At 40.9% G+C, this 25,698-nt stretch overlaps 1 protein-coding gene across 1 annotated transcript in view; it reads right to left on the bottom strand.

Moving 5' to 3' along the window:
- Window positions 1-25,698, bottom strand: part of LOC103729730 (protein spire homolog 1-like) — a gene marked incomplete at its 3' end in the record, with an annotated part of 118,969 nt that overhangs the window by 31,531 nt on the left and 61,740 nt on the right. The gene's annotated exons all lie outside the window — the stretch shown is intronic.

Raw genomic sequence — 25,698 nt, 5'->3', positions numbered from 1 at the left:
GTAAGGCAGAAGCATACGTAAATACCTTTTACTAGGAGAAAGCAAGCAATCTGAAAAGACTACACATCTATTCTAACTGTGTGATATTCCAAAAAAATAAAAGCTAGGAAGATGATGGATTGAGAAAACAATGACTGCCAGGGACCTGGGGAAGATGAAAGACTTTAGGGCAGTGAACATACTCTTATTACGTAGTCTATCTAGAGGACACAGTGTGAGAAACTCAAGCCATTACCTATGTGTCAAAACCCAATGTCCAACCCAGAAAGTAAACCCTACTATACTATGCACTTCAAATTACTTATAAAGCATCAATACTGGCTCACTGTAGAAATGACTTACAATATAGACAGAATCTGATCTAATGTTTTTTTACTCAACCTTATACCACAAAGCTACTGTTTACAATGCATACAAGTTCACTGAGCCATGGACTCTTGTGACCTAGGCACCTGACCTTGATCTCCCAGGACCACACTATGTCCTCTACCCGAGATAGTGAATGAACATGGGTATGCTTGAATTAGCATTTCAAAGCATATTAATAATAGTATTCTCACTAGAAGCAGTGAGAACTGAGAAGTGTGCTTGACATTGTGGACATGAGATATCTTAGGCCTAGGGAGGAATCAAGGGACAAGATGCTCTGATATGGGCAGACCCAAGCTAGTGGTTCCCCAATTCAAGCTGGAGAAATTGCTTGAATGAGTATGGGTGAGGCTTGGCTCAGGAGCAGAGTTCTGTGAGAGATCTGAAGGAACAAACTCTCAGAGTTTGGGTTCACTTTTAAAACGTCAGAGTATACTCAAACTATAAAATCTCTAGTCTATCTGTTGGAAGATTCACCTTTCCAGTTTTACTGGTCAATTATCTGGTCATAGGACCATTCCTAGGAAGGCAGGTTCACTTTAAGTTATGCTAAATAAATGGATGGAATGCCAAGTGCATTAATGAGGCAGTAAATTTTTCCTGCCTGGAATCCCACCTCCTAGTGCAGATCCTAGACCCAGCCACATGTAGGTGTCTATAAGTCTATCCTTTCTCTCCTTTTCTTCTTCATATCCCTTTTCTAAACATGCTTTCTTTCATGCTTTGGGCTGCCCTAGCATCTTGCATTTCTTTTTCTCTAAAGCTTCCTTCTCCCAGCCATGTGGTTGCCAGTCAGCCACATGTCTAACCCCCAATGCAGGCTCTAAACCTGCATGGCTTCACAGCTTTCTTTCCTTCTCTCCACCATGCTCCTCCTCGAGGCAGCTGCTACAATCAGCTTGCCTGCCCTGAGAATTTTTTTTTTTATTCTAATAAAATTGTCCTAAAAGCTTCCCTTTGGGGCCATTCTTAAATTCTGTTATGAATGAGACTAAGAACCCTTTAGGAAACATTAACATTGGTTTAAAAACTAATGTTAAGAGTCAAGCTAATTATTTATTCAGCTATAACTGCACTAACACAGTTCATCAGTGATAGCAAATGTAGCACACTAATGCAGGACATTATAGGAGAAGTAGGAGAGGATATGTGGGAACTGTACTATCCAAATATTCTGTAAATCTGGAAGAGTTCTAAAAGGGTAATGAAGTCTATTAACTCAAATAAATACTGAAACGGTAGCTTAAAACACATAATAGTGAAGAACAGATCAGAAATTGGCCAAAACAACATTTTTTGTTTGTTTGCTGTTTTCTTAGCAAAGAGGCAATGAATGGCAGGCGTTGCTGAGCACTGTCCTGCTCCTGCCTCTCCAAGGCTCACCCTCCCTGGGGAACCAACTCATCAGGAAGCTATCCTGCAGCATGGTCTGCATATATTTAATTATTTGATGTTTTTTAAAGTTTTACTTAAATTTAATGTCCATTCCACGCTGATACAGTAAGAAAAATACAGATTCTGTTTTGTGGCTCTAGTCACAGCTCCAGCAGTACAAATCAGTTACAGGTTACACATACTGAAGAGGTTGAGCTAGGGAAGAGAAGAGAGGAGGAGGGGGAGCTGAAAGAGAGGGGAGGAGAGGGGAAGGGGAACAGGAAGGAACAGGTAAACTTGCATGCAGGCTTTCCAAACCACCTTCAACACTAAACTGTTGCAGAGAGAGTAGAGTAGGCCAGAATGAACAGGCTCAGATGACTACCGTCACCAACATTTAGCAGAGCTTTAAACTCTCTTTACAGCAAAACCACACCCCCCACCAAAAGCCATCTTTAACCACCTCATACTGACACCCAATTAAGTTTAAACACTGGTGTAAAATCCAAACAGAGAAAAAAAAAACAACAGCACTTATGCCTCAATAATGTCTTTTAGATGTATCACTTAGAAGTCCAATGGCTTTCAAACATGACTTCAATTTGTGTGTATAAATACTTGCATATGCATATGTATGTGTGCAGGCCAGAGACTGATGTCAGGGGTCTTCCTCAATCACTCTCCACCTTTTAAAAAAAATTTAATTTTTATTAGTATTGTGCATGTGTGTGTGTGTGTGTGTGTGTGTAAGTGCGGGCACATGCATACAAGATGTACTTGCAGAGGTTAGAGCACACCTTTCCAAGTCAGTTTTCTCTGCTTTCACCAGGGATTCCAAGGATATAACTCAGTTCATCAGGCTTGTGTAGCAAGTACTTTTACTCACTCAGCCATCACGGCAGCCCTCTATCTTATTTTCTGAGACTGGGTCTCACTGAACCTGGAGCTCACTAATTCACCTATACTAGCTGACCAGTAAAAGCTAGAGATCCTCCTGTCTCCACCTCTCCAGTGCTGAGATTACTGTGCTTGGTTTTTACTGGGTGTTTGCAAGAATAGGCACTTTACTAACCGACCCATCTCCTCAGCTACTCAAATTTCCATTTCTAACAATAATCTTGCCACATCTGGCAGAGAAACAAAGAAGTAACGCTTAAAAATCTGTGCAGTTCTAGGGCTCATGTATTAGTCAGGGTTCTCCAAAGAAACAGAACCGGTAGAATGAATATATATGTATAGAGATTTATCAGCTTAGCTCACAGGATAGAGTCCGAGTAGTCCAACAATGGCTGCACCACACTGGAGAGGCTGAGAATCCATAGTCACTCAGTCCACGAGGCTGGATGTCTCAGTAGTCCCAATCTGGCGCTGAAAGTCTGACCAGTCTTCACTCTACAGCAGCAAGACGAACTCACCAGCAAGAGAGAAGGTAAGCAGCAAGAAGCCTGGTGTTCTCCTCTGCCTTGATCTTTTATAAGGGCTGCCATCAGAAGGTAATACCCACATTTAGGGTGTGTCTTCCAGCTTCAGATGATCCAGTCAAGAAGATCTCTTTCATTTCAGTTAATCCCAGATCCAGTCAAGTTTATACCCAGGATTAGCCATCACAGCTGGGTATAGTGTCACAGGCCTTTAATACCAGCACTTGGGAGACAAAGACAGGCAGATTGCTGTGAGTTTGAGGCCAGCCTGGTCTACATAATGAGTTCCAGGCCAGTTGGGGCTACAGGGAAACCCTGTCCAAAAAAAAAAAAAAAAACTCACCAACAAAAAAACAGCTATCAAAAAAGAGGTGCAGTTCTGTTTAGTAGCTTAAACAACGTAAAGCTGGGATTAGTAAAATTTACAGACGTCGCCCTTGCCTTTAAGAACTTTTGAAAACTGTCTTTAAAAAGCAAACAAAATTAAACCAAAAACAAGATCAATTCTGAGACCCAATACAGAAGTCAGATCTAGTAGTTCTCATACAACAAGGGGTGGGTGTGGAAGGAACAAGTGGCAGGAATGGGACACGGTGTTGGAAGTTGTCATTCCAGCTTCCCAGGCAGCTTTATGTCTGCAGACTATTTTCTATAGTCTCCTTCCTGCCATTTTCTATGACAAACTCAGATTCCTGTGTGTGGTGGTTTGAAGAAATGTCCCCACGGGCTCAAGTATTTGAACACCAGGTCCCCAGCTGGTGGTGCTGTTTGTGAAAGTCATAGAACCTTTAGAAGTGTGGCCTTGCTGGAAGAAGCACGTCACTGGGGGGTGAACTGAGAGAGTTCATAGCTTTGATCCACGTCCAGTTTGTCTCTCTCTGCTTCCTGTGCCTGCTTCAAGATGTGAGTCCTCAGCTTCCTGCTCCAGCTGACTCCTGCCATGCCTCCCTGGCCATGAGGGACTCATCCTCTGGATCACAAGCCAAATAAACTTTCTGTAAGGAAGTTGTCTCGGTCATGATGTTTTATCACAGCAACAGAAAAGTAATTAATACCCTATGGTAGTCCTCTCTCTTTTTATAATAGAAACTGTGGACTTACTACTGCTAGTTGCTGTAGTGAGGTGTTTGCCCAGTACATTCAGAGTGTCACGACACATTAACTTTAGCTCTGTCTCCACCATAACCAACACTCCCAGGTCATTGTCAGTTTGCCTTTTCCTCCCCTGTTTTTTCCCTCTGTCCAGCGCTGCTGCCTGATCTCCAGGAGGCTCCTCTGGCTTCAACTGTGTTTTTATATGCAACAGTCAAGTTTCCTTCTTCAACTGTTACGCCCACATTCATTCCTGCTTTTGTCACTGAGTCTACCATCCCTGTTCCTTTTCAGCCTGCTCATCACTTCTATCTGATCTGCAGCAGCAGCTCCTATAGGGGCTACACACTCTATGAACGGAACTGGAGAGTGTCTCTGACTTTGTCAGATTCCTAATTTACATTCATGACCACGGGGCATTTAAACATACCTGAAAGATGATTACAGAATCATGCAATCAGAATTACCCTAACCAGCATCAAAGTGAGCTCCAGAGGAGTTCTGTGATGAATCTCATAGTGAAAGCATCAAGTGTGGATGTCTAGTAAGACTCAGAATCATGAAAACGAGAACAAAATCACCTAAGCTGGAGGCTCTAAGCTCAGGGATGGTTAACAGATGAGGAATCAGAGCTCACTGACTTGCACAGCCCTTCTGAGGTTGGTAAGTAGATAGCTCCCATCAGGATTAAGCTCCCATCAGGAATTCAGGCTGATGTCATCATGGCAGATGCTTAAGCCAACTGTTAGGACAATTATGAAGTATAGAAAAGAAAAGGGCCAGAGCAGATGCTAGAAGGTAGGAGACTACAATAGCAGGGTCTAAGCTGGAGATGATGGACTAGGGGAGAGCAATAGTGGGTAGAAAGAAAGAATTGAATGAAAACAGAATAGGACTTTTCAAGGCTCAAAATGTAGGAAGAGGGATTCCAAGTGGTTCCTGGTTTTAGTTTGTACTAAAGAGACTGTGGTGGCATTTTGTGATACAGAAAGGAAAAGAATGAAAAAAACAAGGCCTAGGCTGTAAAGAAGCAACAGTACTGAGGAAGGGCAGGAAAGATCAAATTGTGAAAAAGACTATCCAGTTGAGTATGGTGGCACATGCATTTAATCCTGGCACTTTGGAGGCAGAGGAGGAGTCTCTGTGAGCTCAAGGCCAGTTGGGGCTATAGGGAGACCCTGTCTCAAAAAAAAAAAAAAGACTGTGGAACCACAAAAATCAAAGGGATAATATTTCAAGAAGGCAGTTGTATGTACTGAATGTCGGCAAAAGGTAAGAGGAAGCCTGATGAGGGCTGTTGGGGACTTCAGCCAGGGCAGTCTGGGTGATAAACAGCAATATGTATACCTAGCAGGCACAGAAATTTCTATCGAGAGAAAGGGAAATACTTGGGAGTGGCTGGCAGTGGACTAGAGAAAGGAAAGTGGTTTGTTTTTTGAAAGACAACAAATATATATCTATGGAAATGGTGACTGAAAGTGGAAAGGAAAGTTGGAGACAATGCAGGGACAAGGAGTCAGAGTTTCTAAAGACAGATGACCAATTAGATCTTCAAATAGTAATTTCTAAAAAGACAAAACAAGCAAACACTTTCCCTGAGGCAGTCTTGGCCACTGCTTTGTTTTAGTGAGGGGCTGGGCACTGGACGCAATGCCTGGAGCTTCGTGCCTTCTACCAACTAAGCCACATTTCTGGTCCAGTTGCTTTGGTTAAGTGATAAAAAGGTAAATAAGCACATTCATGACAGCTACTCTATTACCGACATTAACTGAGGACTGTCTAGATCAGCATATCATAAATTCATTCACATGCCATTCTAAGCTTTTTGCAAATCTGGCCTTGGCTCTCAGCTCCTGAGCACATCACTTCAATCACTTTCACAATGCTGTGCGTTTCCTTCTTTATTCATGACGCCCTCTGCTCAAAAGCATCCCCAGTCCAGCATTTTGTCTGACAAATCCCACCTCTTCTCAGCCTTTAAATCTAAGTACTGGGGAGGACAAAATAAGAACTTTGGTATTTGCTGGTATGAATATAAAATATAGCTATACTGTGAAATGTCTAGAAGCTTCTCATAAAAGTCAAACATATAATTATCACAAGAAGCACCAATCACATTTCTAATTATTTACCCAAGGGAAGTAAAATATATGTCCTCAAAAAGACTCAGATGAACTGGGGGCATGGCTTAGTGGGTAAAGAACTTGCTCTGCAAGTATCAGGACTGAGTTTGAACCCTAAGAGCCCACATAAAGCCAGAAACAGTAGTGGTACACCTGTGACTCCAGTGCTCCTACAGCAAGGTAGGAGGAAGAGAATCCATGGAAGCTTGCAGGCCAGTTAGCGTGGCAAATGCAGCTGTGAACAAGGGAATGCTATCTCAAACAAAGTGGAAGGCAAGAACCAATACCCAAGGCTGTCCTCTGATCTCTGCTACATACTGTGACATGTGTGTGCCTCTACTCACACAAATGTGCACCCATACATACACACAAGCACACATATTACACATACACACACACACACATTCTTAAAAACTCAAGCATAAATGTTCATAGTAGCTTTATTTGCAATAGCCCCAAACTGTAAGCAATCCAACTGTTCAACAAAAGACTGGATGGAAAAACCACAATGCAGTCAGAAAATGGAATGGTAACTGGCAATAAGAACACATGACTAGTGCACATGAACATATTACTAGTACAGATGAATCACAAAAATTCTTTGCTGAGCCCCTCCCCTCCACCACCAAAAGGGCAGCCAAAAAAGCACATTCTGAATGAGTACACGTATGCGAAATCTGGGCTGGGGGTAGGAGAGTTGACTGCAAAGGTAAATTTCTGGGGTGAAGAAATTATTTGTATGATGGTTATTCAAGTATACAGATTTGTTTAAACCCATCAAATTAAATATTTAAATTATCAGTGTTTATTACATTTAAATTATACCTAAGGTTGATTTTTTTTTTTCAGGCAGTGCCTTTCCTGCCTTACCTTTGTAATACTCTGGGGTACTCACTCTGTACCCCAGGTCAGCCTTGAACTTGCAATAATGTCCTGCCTCGGTCTCCCAAGTATTGGGATTACAGGTATTTGCCACCACAACTGGCTCTCAGGTTGTTGGAAAATAACAGAACTAGCTATTTCCACTGTGAGGAGGATACTGAATCAAGCATCATGAGATGGGAGTCTGTCGATTATGTGAGGTATAACCTTAGACCAGCTGCTCAAAGTTCAAGCATACTCAGGATGTGATACACAGGTGTACCCGAATTAATTAGTATTAATTACAACGAATAAATTAATGACTAATAAAATGCAGAACTAAAACATGAAGAAACATGGACAATAATATTTTCAGTTTTAAACTTGGGTTTATAATATTTTCAGTTTTGATAAAGAGAAAGGTTAAGTACAGTTATTTTTTAAAGTAAGTATTGGAATAAATTATACTTCAGTAAGAATGAAAAAGAATTACATCAGCAACCAGCTGAATCTAAAAAAACCTCTTGGCATCATGGGAACTTGCAAGAAACATTTAATTTTGGAACTGGTTCTCACCTTCAATTTAAAAAAAAAAGTCAGATTTTAAGAACTTCTAGAAAGAGAAGAAAAAAAAAAAACAAAGACAATCAAATCTGAGTAAAGCAGAGAAAAAGAGGGAGTTAAAAATTATTGGGAGTTATAACATGGGTAGCACATGCCTATAATCCCAGCACTTGGGACACTGAGGCAGAAGGATCAGGAGTTTGAGGCCGTGCTTGGCTACATAGTGAGTTCAAGGCCAGCCTGGGCTATATGAGACCCTGTCACAAACAAACTGATTGAGAATATCTATACAATGATGTGTGGCTAAAGGGATGAAATTCTGAACCATACTATATCATGGATGAACCTTAAAAACATTATGCTAAATCAAATCAGGCACAAAAAGATATAATTCCACTTAAATGAAACATCTGAGTTTAGTAGGGAAGTTAGGGCTTATTGAGTATAGAGTTTAATGTGGGACGACATAAAAGTTTTGGAAACTGTCAGTGGCGATGGTGATAGATCACTGTAAATGGAATTAGTGCCATGGATGTAAGTGTATGCTTGAAACAGCTAAGATGGGAAATGTGATACATATTTTATCACAACAAAATAATTGGGACTACCATAATTTTTTTAGGAAGGCGCTATCACTGAGCAGCATTCAAAAGGCCTGAGCCCCGTTATTTGCTTTGGTTTCTAAAGTTTCTACAAGATAAAAGTTCCAAGAATCAACACCTCTACTCAAGCATCAGCCCCAGCATTCGGGAGGTTCAGTTGTATCTCACTCTGCTGTTCTGTGCAGAACCCCGAGCAGAGCCACTGTTGCCTTGAATCATCGAGTCTTTGAAGTCCTCTGTGACAGCATATGACCCACTGCCCATGTCCTCCTGTTTAGTTCAAACTACTTGCTTCTCTTGGTTCCTTACTCTTCTGCTGTTTTCCACCCAGATCATAGCCTGGATGAGGAGATGATGCCCCTCATAAGGTATTTGTACAGATGCTGGCAGTGAACTAGATGGTGGGAAATGTGGAAGTTCTCCTTGGGTTGCTTGGTTTTCCTGAATGAGGAAACTGGATTGCAGCTGAGAGTGAGGAAGGAGCGGGGGAAGTACTAGAGGTTTGAAGAGACAGGATTAAGTGGCTCCCAGCTGCCCAGAACACGGTTTTTGTAAAGAGCCAGTGTTACTATATCACTCTCTTGCAAAGGCACCACTGTTCTTAAAAATGAGGTACTCTGAAGAATTTTCAAGTAACTCTGGGTCACGTGAGGAAATGCCATATGCGATGGGGTATAAGGGGAAGTGGTAGCTATTCTTGGATGAAAGGATGTGCCCAGGAGCCCAACCTGCCCCTGAGATCACAAGGGAAGTCACAGTAGCAACCACTACAAATGGATGTGGAGAGTGAGATGCAATGTAATTTCTATTTCCCACAAAGACTCATTTTAGTCAGAAATATCTGACACTAAGTCACAAACTTAATATGAACAGTGCTTGCTCCAGACACGCCCATCACCAAATAACCACCAAGTGACTCAAAGAAAACAAGTAGTAGAGCAAGACATGGCAATAAGGTTAAAGAAAATCTGGGCCTCCCTAGATGGTTGGATCCCACTGATACTTATTTTTCAGTATCACAAACTTGGCTATTTCATTTAGGTTATCTAGACAGTGAAGATAAACATTGAACATGTTTATTTTTGCTGATAACATGGTAATTTCCTGAGCTCTTTTTCATGGTTTTTTTGTGTGTAAGTGGTATGTGTACCTGTGTGTATGGAGGCCAGAGGTTGGCATTGAGTGTTTTGCCTAGTCATTCTTGACCATATTTTTTCAGACAGTCTCTCATAGAATCTGGATCAACCAGCTCAATGACTGGCTAGTTTGGCTTGCCAATGAACTCTAGGAATCTGTCTGTCTCTCCCTCCTACCCCACTCCACCAAGCACTGAGGTTACAGACATACCTGGCTCTGGGCTTTCATGTGGTTCAGTTCCCAGCACCAACATGGCAGCTAACAACCATCTTTCCCTCCAATTCCAGGAGATCTGATCCCCTCTCTTGCCCTCCTCAGGCACTGAATGACATGAGTGCACTTACATACATTCAGGCAAAATATTCATACACATAAAATATAAATTAACTTAATGCATATTTGATGGTCAGAACCCATCTAAATGAATAAATGTACATAAAGCTGGATAATGTACTTTATTCTAAACTGCAGCATTGTCTAGAACTTTCTAGGATGACATGCTCTATATTAATGATGTATTCACTAGACACAAGTGGCCTTTGAATGAAGGGAATTTTTATCTAATTTGAATTGTAAAAGGTACATGCAGGAAGTGGCTACCATACTAAACAGTATAGTCTAAAGGAAAGATAACAATGCTTTCGATACGAGTCTGTGGACAGGTTACAGGCATAACAGAAAGGCCAAAGTTGGAATCTGAAGCACATTTACAGCCTAGAGACCTGAAGAGTAACAAGGACAGAGGGCCTAAGATACTTTGAAACTTGAAACATCATTAGTATTGGTATAAGTCAAAGGAACCAAGTCTTTATGAAACCTTTTTTATAGTGTCTGTGTGTGTATGTGTATTTATGTACAAATGTTCATACCAATGCAGGCATGTGGAGGTCAGAGGACTATCTATGGGAATCAGTCCTTCCTTTCACCATGTGGATTCTGGGGATTGAACTAAGGACATCTGGCTTAGAGGCAAGTGGCTTTACCCAAAGAGCCATCTCATTGGTTCCAGGAACCAAATATTGTTGTGAGCATGAGCTAATACAGTTTACATGGAAGTGCTATGTAAATCTAAGATGACATGTTCTGTCAGAGTACACTTAGAGAAGGAGCATGGAAAGTAAGCCATCTGTGAGCAAAGAGTTCACTTTCCTTACTTCTAGATAATGATTCTGTTCACCTTCAAGTATAGCTCTGTCTCCTGTTCCCAGCACAATGTCTAGCTCATGCCAAGTACTCTAAAAATGCCCATCAGACTACTAAGTAGGCAGATATTTCACTGAATACTGAATAAAAGAAAAGATCTCAAGAATTCCACAGGTGAGACTGATAATCCCCAACAAAGAACAAACATGGCCCGACTTTACTAAATAGCCAAAATAATCATGATATGTAAGTCAATGATAGTAGGTTAGTCATTTCTCCAGGAACTACTTATTTAAAATGTTATTACTATAGTACTTTGAACTCAAGTGATCTTCATCTAAATGCTTAACGCATTTGGTTAGCAGCCATTAATTAAGGTTCAATACTGCATAAAATTATAATTTCTATTTTGGAAGCTAAGGAACTAAATAGTTAAATACGAACTGTGATTAAAAGATAAAATATTTTAAAAGTAAAAACCCTATTTGGGGGGCTTTGCCTTGATTTAGTCTGAAATTACCATTCCTGCTTTTCCCCTTATCTATTGAAAAAAGTTCACTGTGAGTGATGATGCTCTCAATTCTTGGATTCAGAATTCAGACAAGGAACCATAAGAACTACTTTTCAATCACAGGTTTCACTAACAACTGTCTACAGCTCTGAAAGGTTCACGTTCCCATCCAGTTTTCTCTCAAAGCCAAGTGCATATCTCAATTCCACAGGTGACTCAACCCAAGCCATCATGAGCACAACATAAAGACCACCTCAGAAAGCAAGCCCATTTCATGAACACTGATAAATGACAACTAAAGCATTCGTCTCTTAGTAACTGGGCACTGGATCTCTCGTCCAACCACTCATTCTCTGTGCTTCAGTGCCTTCTGGCTTTTCCAGTTAGTGACACTGTTGATGAAAAGGTGTAAAGGCATGCTTAACAGAACTGCCTCTTATAGAGCACACGAAAAGGTATAGGAGAGCTTAAGTAATTATTTGAAGAAAATAAAATAAAAAATTTAACACTGTTGCTTCTATATTATGCGAATGGAAAGACCCACTTATCCTCCAATTTAATTTTAAAAAAAAGCTAAAATTGTGGTATGTTTTTGTGCTTCAGGAAACTGTGACTCTACATTAAGTAGATAGATTATCCAGTAATCAATAACTCTAACTGTAACAAGGGTCTGAGGTGTGTTACAAGGTAGAGAAGTCCATAAAACACAGTTCAAATGAATCCAAATCTGCCTGATACTCAGATTATCTGAAGGCTCTTTGGGCCAGGATCCTATTCTCATGGGTCAGACAAATGGAATGAATGGTAGGCGCTGTGTCCAACCAGAGACAGCAGAGCCTTAAGGGAGCCAGCTTCACTGTGTCAGCAGAATGGTCCTATGCAGAAATGTGCCTGACACTCCCAAATGAGCTGGGCGGGGGGGGGGGGGGGGTGTGGGGGGGTATGGGACAAAACAGGACAATTAATACAAAGACAGAAATTAGTCTAAAATCATAATAAACGTAAACAACTGAAATATGCCTAGTAAGAGGGAGGCTCTGGGGTAGGATAATTTTTTTAAAGATACCCTTTACAACATGCTAGCCACTACAAATATACCTAAAACAAAAGACAGAACGCTTAAAAGGGTGAACTACCATGCCAGAACAATAACAAATCAGAAGAGAGCTAGCAATAATGCTAACACAATGGGAAAAAGGGTTTAAAAGAGAACAGTATTTACAGAGGCAAGAAACATTAAAAAAAAAAACAACTATAAGCCAGAAATTGTGGTTCACAAAGGGAAATTTTTATTTTATTTATTACTCAGTAACCTACAGTGCTTTTGTTGGTTCTGTAATAGGATGTTTACTGAGTTTCTAATTCTATGTATAGGATTTGCTGTCAATCCTCCTTCTGTTCAGTTAGGGAGTAAAGATAAAAACATCTGAAAATTGCAATGTCCTCACCAAGAAATCTTGGTCCCTTGCCAGGCATAGCTTGTGTTTGGGAGAGGGAGCTCCAGCCTGAGGTTTCTCTCTCTCTCTCTCTCTCTCTCTCTCTCTCTCTGTTTCTCTGTCTCTCTATATGTTTGATTAGCTTACAAATAATTCCATATGGTATTCTACATATGGGTTCCATATGGTATTTTTTAAGCAAAATTTGTTTTTGTTATTCCCTCCCCCTTTCTCCCTCCCACCCTCAGGAGCCTCCTTTCTTCTTTCAACTCACCTGTGACCTTCTGCCCCCCCCTCAGCCCCCTATGTAGTTTCATAAGCTGTTTCTATTCTCACATCTCCTTATTTACATACATACAATATTAAAGTTAGGGTTCATATATGAAAGAGACAGCAGTTTTTGTCTTTCTGTGACAGGTCATCTCATTTAATATAACACTTTCCACTTGCATCCATTTTCATGCAGCTTTCATAATTTCATTTTTCTTAACAGATGAGTTGAAATTTCTTTGTGTGTATGTACCACATTTTCACTGTCCATTCTTCTGCTGATGAACATCTAGGCATATTCAATTCCTTTGCTACTGTGAATAATGCAGAAATAATCAGAGATGTACAAGTATCTCCACAGTAGGCTATAGAGTTTCTTGAGAATATGCCTGAGGGACAACAGCAGGGTCATAGGGCAGTTCTATTCTTAGTTAGCTTTTTTCTTTTTAGGAAGTTCCATATTGATTTCCACAGTAGTCAAGCTAGTTCACACCCCTTGCCAACAGTGGACAGAGTTCCTCTTTCCCCACAACCTCATCAGCATTTACTGTCATTCTCTGTCTCTCTCTCTCTGTCTCTCTCTCTCTCTCTCCCTCCCTCCCCCCCTCGTTTGTGTGTGTGTGTGTGTGTGTGTGTGTGTGTGTGTGTGTGTAGGGGAGGGGGAGGTGTCCTTGGAGGCCAGAAGAGGGCATTGGATCCCCTGGAACTGGAGTTATAGGTGGTTATTAGCTACCACGTGGCATGTGGGTGCTGGGAACTGAGGTCTGGTTCTCTGAAGGAGCAGCAAGCTCTCTTAACCACTGATCCATCTGTCTAGCCCCGTTTTTTTCTTTTTTTTTTCCTTTCATGTTTTGTGTGTGTGTGTGTGCGCGCGCGAGAGAGAGAGAGAGAGAGAGAGAGAGAGAGAGAGAGAGAGAAGCAGACAGACAGACAGAGTCTCCCTGTATCCCTGTAGCCCCAGCTGGCCTGGAACTTGTTTTATAGTACAAGCTGGACTCGATCTCACAGAGATCCACCTGCCTGTCTCCTGAGAGCTGGGATTAAAGATGTGTACCATCACGACCAACTCCAGTGTTGTGGGGTTTTTTGTTTTTTTTTTTTTAAGAATAGATACTTATTTGAGGTTAGCCAAAAGGCCAAAAAGCAATCAGAAATATTTAAATCAGACAAAAAATTAATACGAAGAAAGTCTGAATAATAAGGAGCTGGGAGATGGCTCAGTTCAGAGTCCTGAGTTCAGAGCCCCAGAACCCACTTAAAAAACCAGGTATGGAGGCATGTGCCTATAATGTCAGCCTTGGTGTAAGCAGATGTGTGGAGGTAAGGATCGAAAAAGATGGGTTCCTGAAGCTCACTGGCCATCCAGTCTAGCCTAATCAATGAACTTCAGATTCAGTAAGAAACCCAGTCTCAAAAAATAAAAGTGGAGGGGCTGGAGAGATGACTCAGTGGTTAAGAGCACTGGCTGCTCTTGTAGAGGACATGGGTTCAATTACCAGCACCCATATGGCAGCTAACAACCATCCATAATTCTAGTTCCAGGGGATCTAACACCCTCTTTTGATCTCCTCGGGTACTGTAGGACACAGGTGCATGCAGGCAATGCACTCATACACACAAAATAAATTTTAAAACAATTTTTTAAAAAAAGAAACATGTATAAATATAAATGTGCTGGATAGCTTCAGTTGTCAGGTTGACATACCTGGGTAGATGGAACCTCAACTGAGAAATTATGTCCACTGAATTGGACTGTGGCCATGTCTGTGGGGCATTTTCTTGATTGAGTGATGTTGGAGGGCCAAGCCCACTGTGGGTCACCAGTGCCACCGCTGGGCAGATGGTCCTGTGTTGTGTATGAAAGCAGGCTGAGTACAGGCTGAGTACTGGCTGAGAACAAGCCAGTAAGCAGCATTCCTCCACTGTCTGTGCTTCAGGTTTCTGCCTTAGTTTTCCTTGAGGATGGACTGTGCTATTATAAGCCAAATAAACCCTTTTCCTACTCATGCTGGTTTTGGTTAGTGTTTTTATCTCAGCAATAGAAAGTAAATAGAACAAATGCCTATAAATTATTTAGGGTTACTGGGCAAACATCTTGTTTCTCTACCTCTGTATTTCTATATTACTTTATTTAAAAACAAAAATAATTCTTTACAACTCATTTTGTCACAATAACTTCAATAGTAAGATTTGAACAGGAAACTTACTTAGCCCTGCCAAGAAAGAAATTGGCTAGACCCATCTCTACACTCATCCTCTGCCCAAGAACCACCAGTTCTCAAACCAGGTTGCCAGGTTACCTTGAGATTCCACAGGCAAAATGAAGCATCAGCGATCAAGAGCCACAAACACCTGCCTTTCTCAAGTCACAGATATACCTCAGGTAATGAAGAGCATTTCACCAAAAAGCCTTAAAGTGTGGCATCTTCTCTACTTTTACTAGCAGATGACAAAAGTCAACAATATGAAAACTAACAACATTCATCAATCTTATTCTACAGGATGTTTTATGGATACAGATGCTTATAGTGATTTTATATTACACAGATGCATTGGAGTCACACTTGTTCTAGTCTATGAGCCAGTTTATCATGTCTTTGGAAACCAGTGAGAGGCTCCATCCTCTGATCAAATTTGATAATCTGTCCTGAGTTTTACTTGAACTCTAGCTAGAAAATTACAATGTAGACATATTGAGAAAATGTGTATTTTAACTTCTCACTTAAAAATATTTCATGGCTCAAGGCTGTTAAGGCAGCAGTATCTAAAAGCCTATTGTTAGAAATAACACTGTAGCCAGTCATGTGGTGCATGTTATAGCCAGTTCCAGACCAGCTGGGGCTACAGGGAGACCATGTCTCAAAAAGACCAAAAAAAGGAAAGAAATAATAGTGAAACTTTACTGAGCATGTGCTATGTGCCAGATACTATGCTAGGATTCACATGTATGATACTGTAAGTCCTCATTAAATTCTACCAAGTACATGAGTCTTACTCTAGTCCTTTCTGATTAAGAAACTAAGAGATGGCTCAGTTGGTAAATGCACTTACTTCAAAGCCTGACAACCTGAGATCAATCTCCATGACCCACACAGTGGAAGGAGAGAAGTGATTCCCACATGATAGCCTCAGACCTACACACGCACTCTATAATCCATGTGTACACACACATACACATATACAAATGCAAAAAATAAATAAGCATAATTTTTTAATGAAAATAAGAGAAGTAATTTGCTTAGTCACACAGCCAATGAACAGATAAAGCTACTAAAAAGTGTGCAGCATCTAAGCTGATGGAGGTGTGATTAAGTGGAGAGAGTACTCAGCCGAGAACAAGTGGAAGGAAGCCTGGACTCTAACTAGCTCCTACTTGTGGCACCTTCGAGACTCTCACCAAAGAACTTCCCTTCTCTGTCTCCAGCTGCCTGGTCAATATGGAAGTGATTCTACCACTCCAAACTCCAAACCATTAGTTACTACATATACAGCACTACTGGTAAGATAGCCAGCCAAGCTGGGTACGGTGGTTGATGCTTAATCTCAGCACTCAAGAGGCGGAGGCAGGATGATTGCCTAAAGTTCAAGATCAACTTGGGCCATATAGTGAGTGCCAAGTCAACCCAGGCAACAGAATGAGACTCTGTCTCAAAAACAAAACAAAACCAGCAAGCCAGGGCTGGCAAGATGGCTTAGTTGGTGAAGGTGCTTGCCCCAAAAGCCTGATGACCTAAGTTCAATCTCTGGGTCCCACATGGTGGAAGGAAACAACCAACTCCTACAAGTTGTCCTCTGACCAACACACATGTGTCTACACACATACACATACGCACAAAATAAATAAATGTAATTTTGTAAAAATCAGAATGCTGAAGCAAAAAAATGAAAACAGAGGCTGAGTCAATAGGTCAAAAGAGTATTCTGAGAAAATGTCTACCACAGTCTGGAGGCCCTCCCCAGCTTCCTAACTAGGATCTGCAGGACAGGACTCTGAACCACACTGTGCAGCCCCACAGGTGCCCTGTGTAAACCACATTTGAGAGCTACTGCTCTGAGAAGTGGAGCTGTTGCCCACTCATTTTAGGTTAGGGAGAATTCAATTCAAAGTAAATTACAGATTTTTTTCTTTTATATTTCTGAAATTAAGAAATCTTTTCAATTGCTTAATTCAAAAACAATTTAATGGCTTTCAAACAATATAATCATATAATGCACCCAAAGAAGACAACCAGCAGTTTTTAACACACTCAGTTATGCAATAATGGCACTTCTGTCTGTTCATCACACCCTCCCTCTAGCAGCTCCCATTTTCTAACCTGCTTCTCTCCCTTTCCCCAGCCCTACACAATGACTCATTTACTTTCTGTCTCTATAGATTAGCAATTCTGGACATATCATATGAATGGAATCACATAGCACATGGTCATTAGTAAAGGACTGCTTTCACTTTGTATGTCTAATTATATGTACCATTCATATTGTGATATGCTAGTACCTTACATCTTCTTATTGTCAAATAATATTCCATTGTATGGATATACCACATTTTAGTTATCCATTTATCAGTGGGATATTTTGCTATTCCTAAATTTTTTTTTTTTTTTGGTCTTTTTGAGACCGGGTGTCTCACTGTAGCCCCAGCTAGCCTGGAACTCACTATGTAGACCAGGCTGGCCTTGAACTCACAGAGATCTACCTGCCTCTGCCACCACACCTAGTTAAAATTGCCTTTTGTAATAAAAGGAAAAATAAGGCAAAAAATTGCATTCAGTCTTTTTTAGATAAATATATCAACATACTTATTCTGTTAACTATGCTAAATCTTTGTTAAAGGTTTTATTTTATTTTTAATTAATTGTGTGTATGTGTCTGTGTATGTGCATGTGAATGCGGGTGCCTAGAAAGTCCAGAGATGTTGCATCCTGCCCTGGAGCTGGAGTTTGTCTGTTGCGAACTGCCCAATGAGGGTGCTGGGTCCCCTGGAAGAGCAATACTGTGCTCTTACCTGCTGAGCTATCTCTACAGCCCCCAATTATACTACATCTCATTAAAATGTAAAAAAAAAAGATGTATGTGGTCCCTTCCTGTAAACCTGGAGCTGTGGGTCAGAGTTCTAGTCCCCTCCTATGAACTGGAGCTGTGGTTCCCTCCTGTGAACTGGAACTGTAATCCCTTTCCATGAACCTGGAGCTGTAGTCCCTTCCCATGAACTCAAGCTGTGGTCCTCTCCATGAGCCTGGAGCTGTGGTCCCCAACCATGAGCCATGGTTTCACAGTGATCCAGTAGTGGGCTGATGGTGGAGCAGATTGGAGAACACAGGCAGCAGTATTAGCCTTCTCTGAGTAGCTGCATCCCACAACCCCTTCCCCTGAGGTCCCAGGTTGTGCATGGCAGTGGCTCTGCCTCTGTCTTGGGCTTATGCAGGGGACAGGGGAGGTTTCTGTCATTTTCAGATTCTAGTCTTGGGACGAATGATTCTCAAGAAAGGACTTCCCACCTCCCTTGATGGCCAGTTATGGTCTTGACTCCACACGTGGTCCTGGGCACCCAGGCCCCAAGGTTGGATCCTTCCCACTACCAGGCACCAAGAAGTTATTCATCATTTTTCTATTACTCTTCTACAGTCCAGGTATACCTTCACCTGTATTAGGCCTACAGGAAATGTAAAGGACCTATTGGAATTCTAGAGATTGCAAAGAAACAGAACATTAGACAAGGATTTGTGGAAGTTGGAGTAGGAGGTGAAGGGTGAATACACTTAAAATATGTTGTATTCATGTATGATATTCTCAAGGAATAAAAATATTACATTAAAAAATAATAGAGCATATTTTCTCATGCATGTCACTTTAATAATTGTTTATCTCTTTTTAGATTTGTTCCAACCAGTCCTTGACACTGGACCTTTCCCATTCCCAGCGCATCAAGAAATTTTCCAGCATTTTCTATCTTTCTATTATTCTTCTATAGCCCCAGTGTATCTTCTCCTGTTCCCTACAGAAAATGTAAGGTACCTAATTGAACTTCTAGAGATTAAAAAAAAAAATTAGACAAGGAGTTGGGGGTAAAGGGTGACTATATTAAAAATGCATTGTATTTATGTATGAAATTCTCAAAGAATTAAAATATTACATTAGGGCTGGAGAGATGGCTCAGTGGTTAAGAGCACTGGCTGTTCTTGTAGAGGACCCAGGTTTGATTCTCAGCACCCATACAGTAGCTAACAACCATCTGTAACTCCACTTCCAGGGGAGCCAATGCTTTCTTCTGACCTCTTCAGGTATTGCACAACACAGGTACATTTATACATATGCAGACAATACACTCATACATGTAAAACAAAAATAAATAATAACTGAAAAAATTACATTAAAAATTGATGTGCTGGGGCTGCACAGACAGCTCAGCAGTTAAGAGCACTGGCTACTCTTGCAGAGAGAGGACCTGGATTTGGTTCTTAGCACCCACATGGCCATCAAAACTCCAGTTCCAGGGGACCTGACACCCTCTTCTGACCTCTATGAGCATTGTATGACATGGGTGCACTTACATGCACGTAGGCAATACAATCATACACATAAGATAAAAGTAATAAAATATTTTTAATGATGTGCTATTTGCAGTTAACAGTGTATTTCCACATATTATCTAGTGATATTAAAAAGAAACATGACTACTAACCAATGTTAGAATGGTAGAGGCTTGTTCATACTTTTTTTTAACCAAATTCTGTTTCTGTCAAAACCAGCTATTGATTCTGCCTCTGCACCAGAAGTTATGGCTTCTGTACTGGAAAATCACAGACTTCACTTTCCAGTTCACAACTGCCCTCCCTGTCTCACTTAAAACAAACCCTCAGTGGCCTTGCTCCGGTCTGCCTCGCAGAACTTGTTTCTTTCTATTTTTGCTTCCATGTCCAGCGCTGACCTACTAAGTCCTTACAGGACAATTACACGAGCACTGCTGCTTATGTGAACACCTCTTACTCAAAACTCTGGGAAATGACACTGATTTTCTGTTTAGAAGTTTTGTTTGTTTTTTATTTATTTATTTTATTTTATTTTGGTCTTTTTGAGACCATGTCTCCCTGCAGCCCCAGCTGGCCTGGAACTTGCTATGTAGACCAAGCTGGCCTTGAACTCATACAGATCTGCCTGTCTCTGCTCCTGAGTGCTGGTATTAAAGGCACTCACCACCACACCTGGCTCTAGAAGTTTTGTTTTTATAATTAAATTTTGTATTTAAAACTTTACCCTTGGTTCAACTTAGTTATTTTTTCCACATTATATCTAATCAATGTTCTAGTAACTACCAGATTTCAAGGCATAAATATCTTTCCTACTGGACTCTGTGATCAAGGTCATGTCTGTTTTGATCACTCTTGTGTTCTCAGCAACTGGCAGAGATCACAGATATTCATGTTATTTGTATGTATGGGTAAGTTTCTGCAACAAAGCAGAATTTCCTATCAGCAGGTATCTACTGAGCTTTGGTGTGCAAGGTCCTGTACTGTTTTCATTATCTTAGCTATCATACTAGCATTTTAAAATAGGTATTGTGCATATTAACATACACGCCCACCCCCCCACCCCAGGAGACAAGGACTTGAGATTAAGGATATTAAGGAGCTCAGTCCCAATGCTGTCTGCAGAGCCCGTTGTGTGGCTTTGAACAGTCAATGAGGAAGGATGAAGCTCTTGACCTTGGACCACCCTGCCCAGGTACAGAGGGAGGAGGTGTGCAGACAGCCTGCCTTACTGGGTTTCCAGTACAGAAAGCACATACACTGTTACTATGACCTTGCTCCAAACACAAACATCACCAGGACAGAAAGGGCACAAATCTGCCAGGAGATGTAAAATGTTTTCCCTTAGCACCAGGTGCTGAGGTAAAAGTTGCTCTTAGCTAAAACCAGCCTGTTCTAGGTGGTTTATAGCTCATCGCTTTGGGGGAAAAAAGCTCCTGTGCCAAGCTGAAAAAACAAACAAGAAAGCCCAACCTGAGAAGAGTCAGAGCAAAGACAGACTGACACACAGCTGCCAGCTCCTTCTAGTCTAATCCAGTGGCAGGAACCACCTCTACCAGCTCTACATCAAAACAAGGAAGCAGAGACCTAATGTAATTAAAGAGGAATTTTTGCTATATAAAGGACAGCTTAATGTAACAATGACATTGTATTATCAGATAAGTGCTTTCCCATTACCTTTCTGTTCACATCTAATTTATTTCCATAAAGCAAGCATATTGATAAAGGAGAGGTTTGCTAAGCTTAGGCTAGTTGGGATGTGAGGATATTTAGTAACTGAAGTCATTCTAAAGATAGCTCCTAATTGCTGAATAAATGTGCTCCAAAGTTTTCTTTCAATGCAGTCTGGAAACTAGAAATTAACTTTTCTTCATAAAGTTAGAAAATATTCCAGTATTAGGCCACAGCAGACTATTTACAGTGCAAAAGTAGCATGAGCCCCATGTCCACCCACAGTCCCTGAAGCCATGAGGAGGACACAGCAGCATGAGCTGTATGGAGGTCTCCACAACCAGGAAAGAGAAGCAGCCAAGGGAAGACATGTGTGAGCATCTTCAGGATGTCATTCTCATGGGGTGGGGCCCACAGGCTCCTGGGCTAGCATGGCCTGGCCTCTCCTAAGTCAGGGGCTTTTTACACTCATGTTTCTATGTGCAGCTTGTGAAATGGGTTGTATAACTCTCATGATTTCTTCAGCCTTAACATAAACTCACTGGGGGAGTGCTTAGCCATAGTGATACCTGTAAACAGTATATCCACACTTGTTACTATTTTATGCAGATAAGAAAAAGACTCTGAAGACTGTTATTTGCTCAGTATTACAGAGGTAGAGACACAACAGTGAAACCCAAAGGAATCTTGCCCTCTAAAACTTATATTTTAGAAGGAAAAAGACCAATAATTTATTGATTAATAAACACTTTACAGTGTATCAGAGAAAGCTAAGTGACGTAAAAGAAAGTAATTTGTGAAGTGCAGAGGTGGTTCAAGGTAGCAGTGTACAATTTAAAAGTATGTGTACATACTTCACACTATGTGGAGCAGACTAGAGGGGGTTGAAGGATGGATGGGTACTTGACTCTCTGGGGAAGAGCATTACAGGCAGAAGCGGCGGCCAGTGCGAAGGCCTGGAGAAGGGAGGGTGCCTGAGATGGTCTATCAAATAAGAAGGTAGCTAATGAAGTGAAGAAAAATGAACAAGAGCCAAGGAGAACTGAGAAGCCAAGCAGCCCCGGGCCAATAGGAGCTTGGCAACCACTGCAAGCACTCTTACAGGAAGGGAGAAGGGGAGCCGCTGCAAGTGCGCAGAGAATGACTCAAGGCATGACTGGAGGCAAAAAAAAAAAGTGTGGGAAGAGAGCAGCAGGAAGGAATGGAGTGGCAAGAAGGGAGTTTCCAACTACAGCTCAACAGCAAAACAAAAGCATTTGCTGATAGGCTGCTCAGTATTCAGATCAAAAGTAGGGGCTGAGGAGATGGCTCAGTGGTTAAGACCATTTACTGCTTTTGCAGAGGACAGGGATTCAGTTCCCAGCACCCACATGGTGGCTCAAACCACCTGTAACTCCAGTTCCAGGGGATCTGACTCCCTCTGGCCTCCATAAGCAGCTGCACATATGTGTACTCATGCAGGCACACATACATACACATAAATAGAAAATAAGTAAATCTTATTTTTAAAAAAATCAACGGTGATTTCAAGGTTTCTGTCCTGATTAGATGAAGAAAATTTAAAAAAATAGGTTTGCAGGTAAAAATAAGGATTCCGTTTTGGGCAGATTAGGTCTGAAGGCTGCTCCTAGACATCTAAGAGTGCTCCCACATCTAGTCAGCTTCAAGGTAGAAACAGAGGCTGGAAGTAAGCTGTAAGTCCTCAGCATAGGGTTGGTGTAAAATGAGGGCAAATGACAGCAGCACCCTACAGTTGAAAACTTGAGTGTAAACAATTCACCCCAACATCTTATTCTGAAATAACAAAGAATTGACAGCAATCTAATGTGATTTAACTCAAGATTCAGTTAGAGGGCTTTGAAAAGTTCTGATAATACTAATGACCTGTGAAATATAATCACATTTTAGAGGAGTGCATAATCACATTCACATATTTCTTCTTTTGAGAGCAAAACTGACAGTTGGAATGCCAAAAAATTCTTTTTGTATGTTTGAACATCAGAAAAAATGAAAGAACACGACTTCTAAAAGTCAGTTTACACTCCATCTAATCCCATCCTTTTGTTCTACAGAAAGGAAGCTAAAGATGAAGGAGAAGTTAAATAGTCTGCTCAAAATTCATACAAGTAGCCAGTATGTAAGCTACAATGCTGGTTTCCTGACTCTAGGTACCACTCCTGTCTCTCCTTCCTTCAGGAGGCCTAGTTCATCTTGCAAGGCAGTCACTCCCAGTCTACTACTAACTCTACACAACTGATTATCACTCACTCTCACCATAATAGCAGTAAATACAGATTTAAGGAGAGGGCAAAGCAGTTAACAAGGCTCCTCAGGGTAGCTTTTCACAACTGTACCACACACTGAGTGTGTCCACATCAGGATCGTTATTTAATGACCATACAGATGCTCCTCAACTTATAAAGGTATGTGGTGGTTTAAATGAAACCACCTCCTAGACACACACATAGGCTCATGTATTTGAACACTTGGTCCACCTTTGGTGGTTCTGTTTGGAGAGGTTATAGAACCTTGAGAAGGTGTGGCCACATTGGAGGAAGTACATCATTGGGGAGTGGGCTTTTAGAATTTATAGCCCCAATCCACTTCCTGTATGCAGAGATGTCCTCTCTCACTTCCTATTCCTGCCACCATGCCTTTCCTGCCATTATGGACACCTAGTCCTCTGGAACCACAGACACCCAAAAGATCCATTTTTTTTTTTTTTTTTTTTTTTTTTTTTTTTTTTGATACAGGGTTTCCCTATAGCCCAGCTAACCTGCAGCTCACTATATAGACCAAGCTGGCTTCCATATCTTAGAAATCCACCTGCCTTTGCCTCCCCAGTGCTGGGATTAAAGGTATGTTTCACCATGCCCAGTTTAGTCATGATATTTCATGACAACAGAAAAGTAACTAATACAGAGTGTTATATCCCAAAAAACCCACCCTAAGAAAAAGTGTATTTAATCCACCTATTTGATCCAACATCTTAGCTTAACAGCAGACCTGGACAGTATCAAGTGTTTCTTCTCATAACCTTGGGGCTGACTAGAAGCTGTAGCTTTCCACACAGTGCTACTCTAGGAAAAAGTCAAAATTCAGTATCTGAAGTATGTCTTCCAATGAATGCATATTGCTTTTGGACCACTGAAAATTCAAAGATTCCAAAATTGAATCTCTCAAAGTCAGGGACCATCTACATAAAGAGTGGAGGTGGAAAATTAGATTCAAGAGTCTTTGGATCCTGACCAAGGGCTTTTACTTTCTAATGCTGCCATGAGGTTCTGATTCCTAAACATTTGGTACACAATGTTCCTGTCACCTGATCAAAGCCCAAACAAATAAAGTAAAAGGCTTTATCTTCATGTCATACTTTAAATCAATTTAAGCTACAGTTAAAAAACTCGTTAGAATTATTGCCCAATGATTACTTAAGACAGCACTGAAATATAAATGAAAAAAAAGTAAGGTGTTAACCGTAATTTATTTAGGAGACAAATCCTTTACTTAGAAATTTAAGACTACAAAATATGAGATTATTATTATTCTTTTCTGGCAACAAAACATCCAAGGTTATCAAAGTTCACATTCAATGATACACAATGGAGAGGGCAGAATGTGTCAGGCATCCACTCATTTATTCAAAAAAAATTTCCAGTTGGATGTAACTCAGTGGTAGCATGTTTGCTATGTTCCCAATCTTGCACTGGGCCAGGAAATAAAGCAGGAAATAAGACCTGTTTCCTCTTCTGAAGAGTTTTATAGCCTGATGAGAGACACAATTAAGCATGCCATTTATAAAACATTGTTTCCCCATAAATACAGGATTCCACCTACAAAGCACGCTAGATGGACAACCACCCAGTCTGAGAAAACAAGTCTCTAAACTGTCTAGAGGTGGCTCAGCAGGTAAAAGTGCTTCCACACAAGCCTAGTGATCTGCGCCCAAAGCACGGAACCCACATAAGAAGTTGGATTCAGTGGCAGGCATCTGTAGTCGCAGCACGCCTACTGCAAGACAGAAACCAAGACAAGGGAACTGCAGGACAGCTCCAAGCCAGCTATTCTGAGTATTTCAGTGTGGCAGAAACAAGATACCCGCCTCGATAAGGTGAAAGGGAAGAACAAACTCCCAAAGTTGTCCCCTCACCTCTACACATGTGCTGTGGCATATGTACACCCATACTCATACATCATACACACAACAACAACAATAATAATAACAATAATAATAATAAAGTAAACAAACTCAAGCTTTAAAAAAAAAACATGTACTAAGGGCTGTAGCTGAAGCTCAGTTGTAGAGCATTTGCTTAGCACGCATGTGGCCCTGGGTTCAATCTCCTGTACTACCAGGGGAAAAAAAAAGAAACGGCAGCAGCAAAACTCTATGCATTAACTAAGTAAAGCAGGAAGCATGCTACAGGCAGAAGGAATAGGACCTGAACTGTCTCCAAGTTTAAAAAAAAAAAAAAAAAAAAAAAAAAAAAAAGGGAACACTTTAATAAACTTGTAGTTTCAAGTAATATTTCCTCTTCCACTGTAATCTCAACTTATGAGTCGTTTTAATTTTTCATGAGAAATTTAAAATACTATC

The sequence above is a fragment of the Nannospalax galili genome, unplaced genomic scaffold (assembly GCF_000622305.1).
Source record: "Nannospalax galili isolate Female #2095 unplaced genomic scaffold, S.galili_v1.0 scaffold3670, whole genome shotgun sequence".
Classification (NCBI taxonomy): Eukaryota; Metazoa; Chordata; class Mammalia; order Rodentia; family Spalacidae; genus Nannospalax; species Nannospalax galili.
The sequence above is the reverse complement of the archived record's forward strand: the minus strand, read 5'-3'. Positions and strand labels throughout refer to the sequence as shown.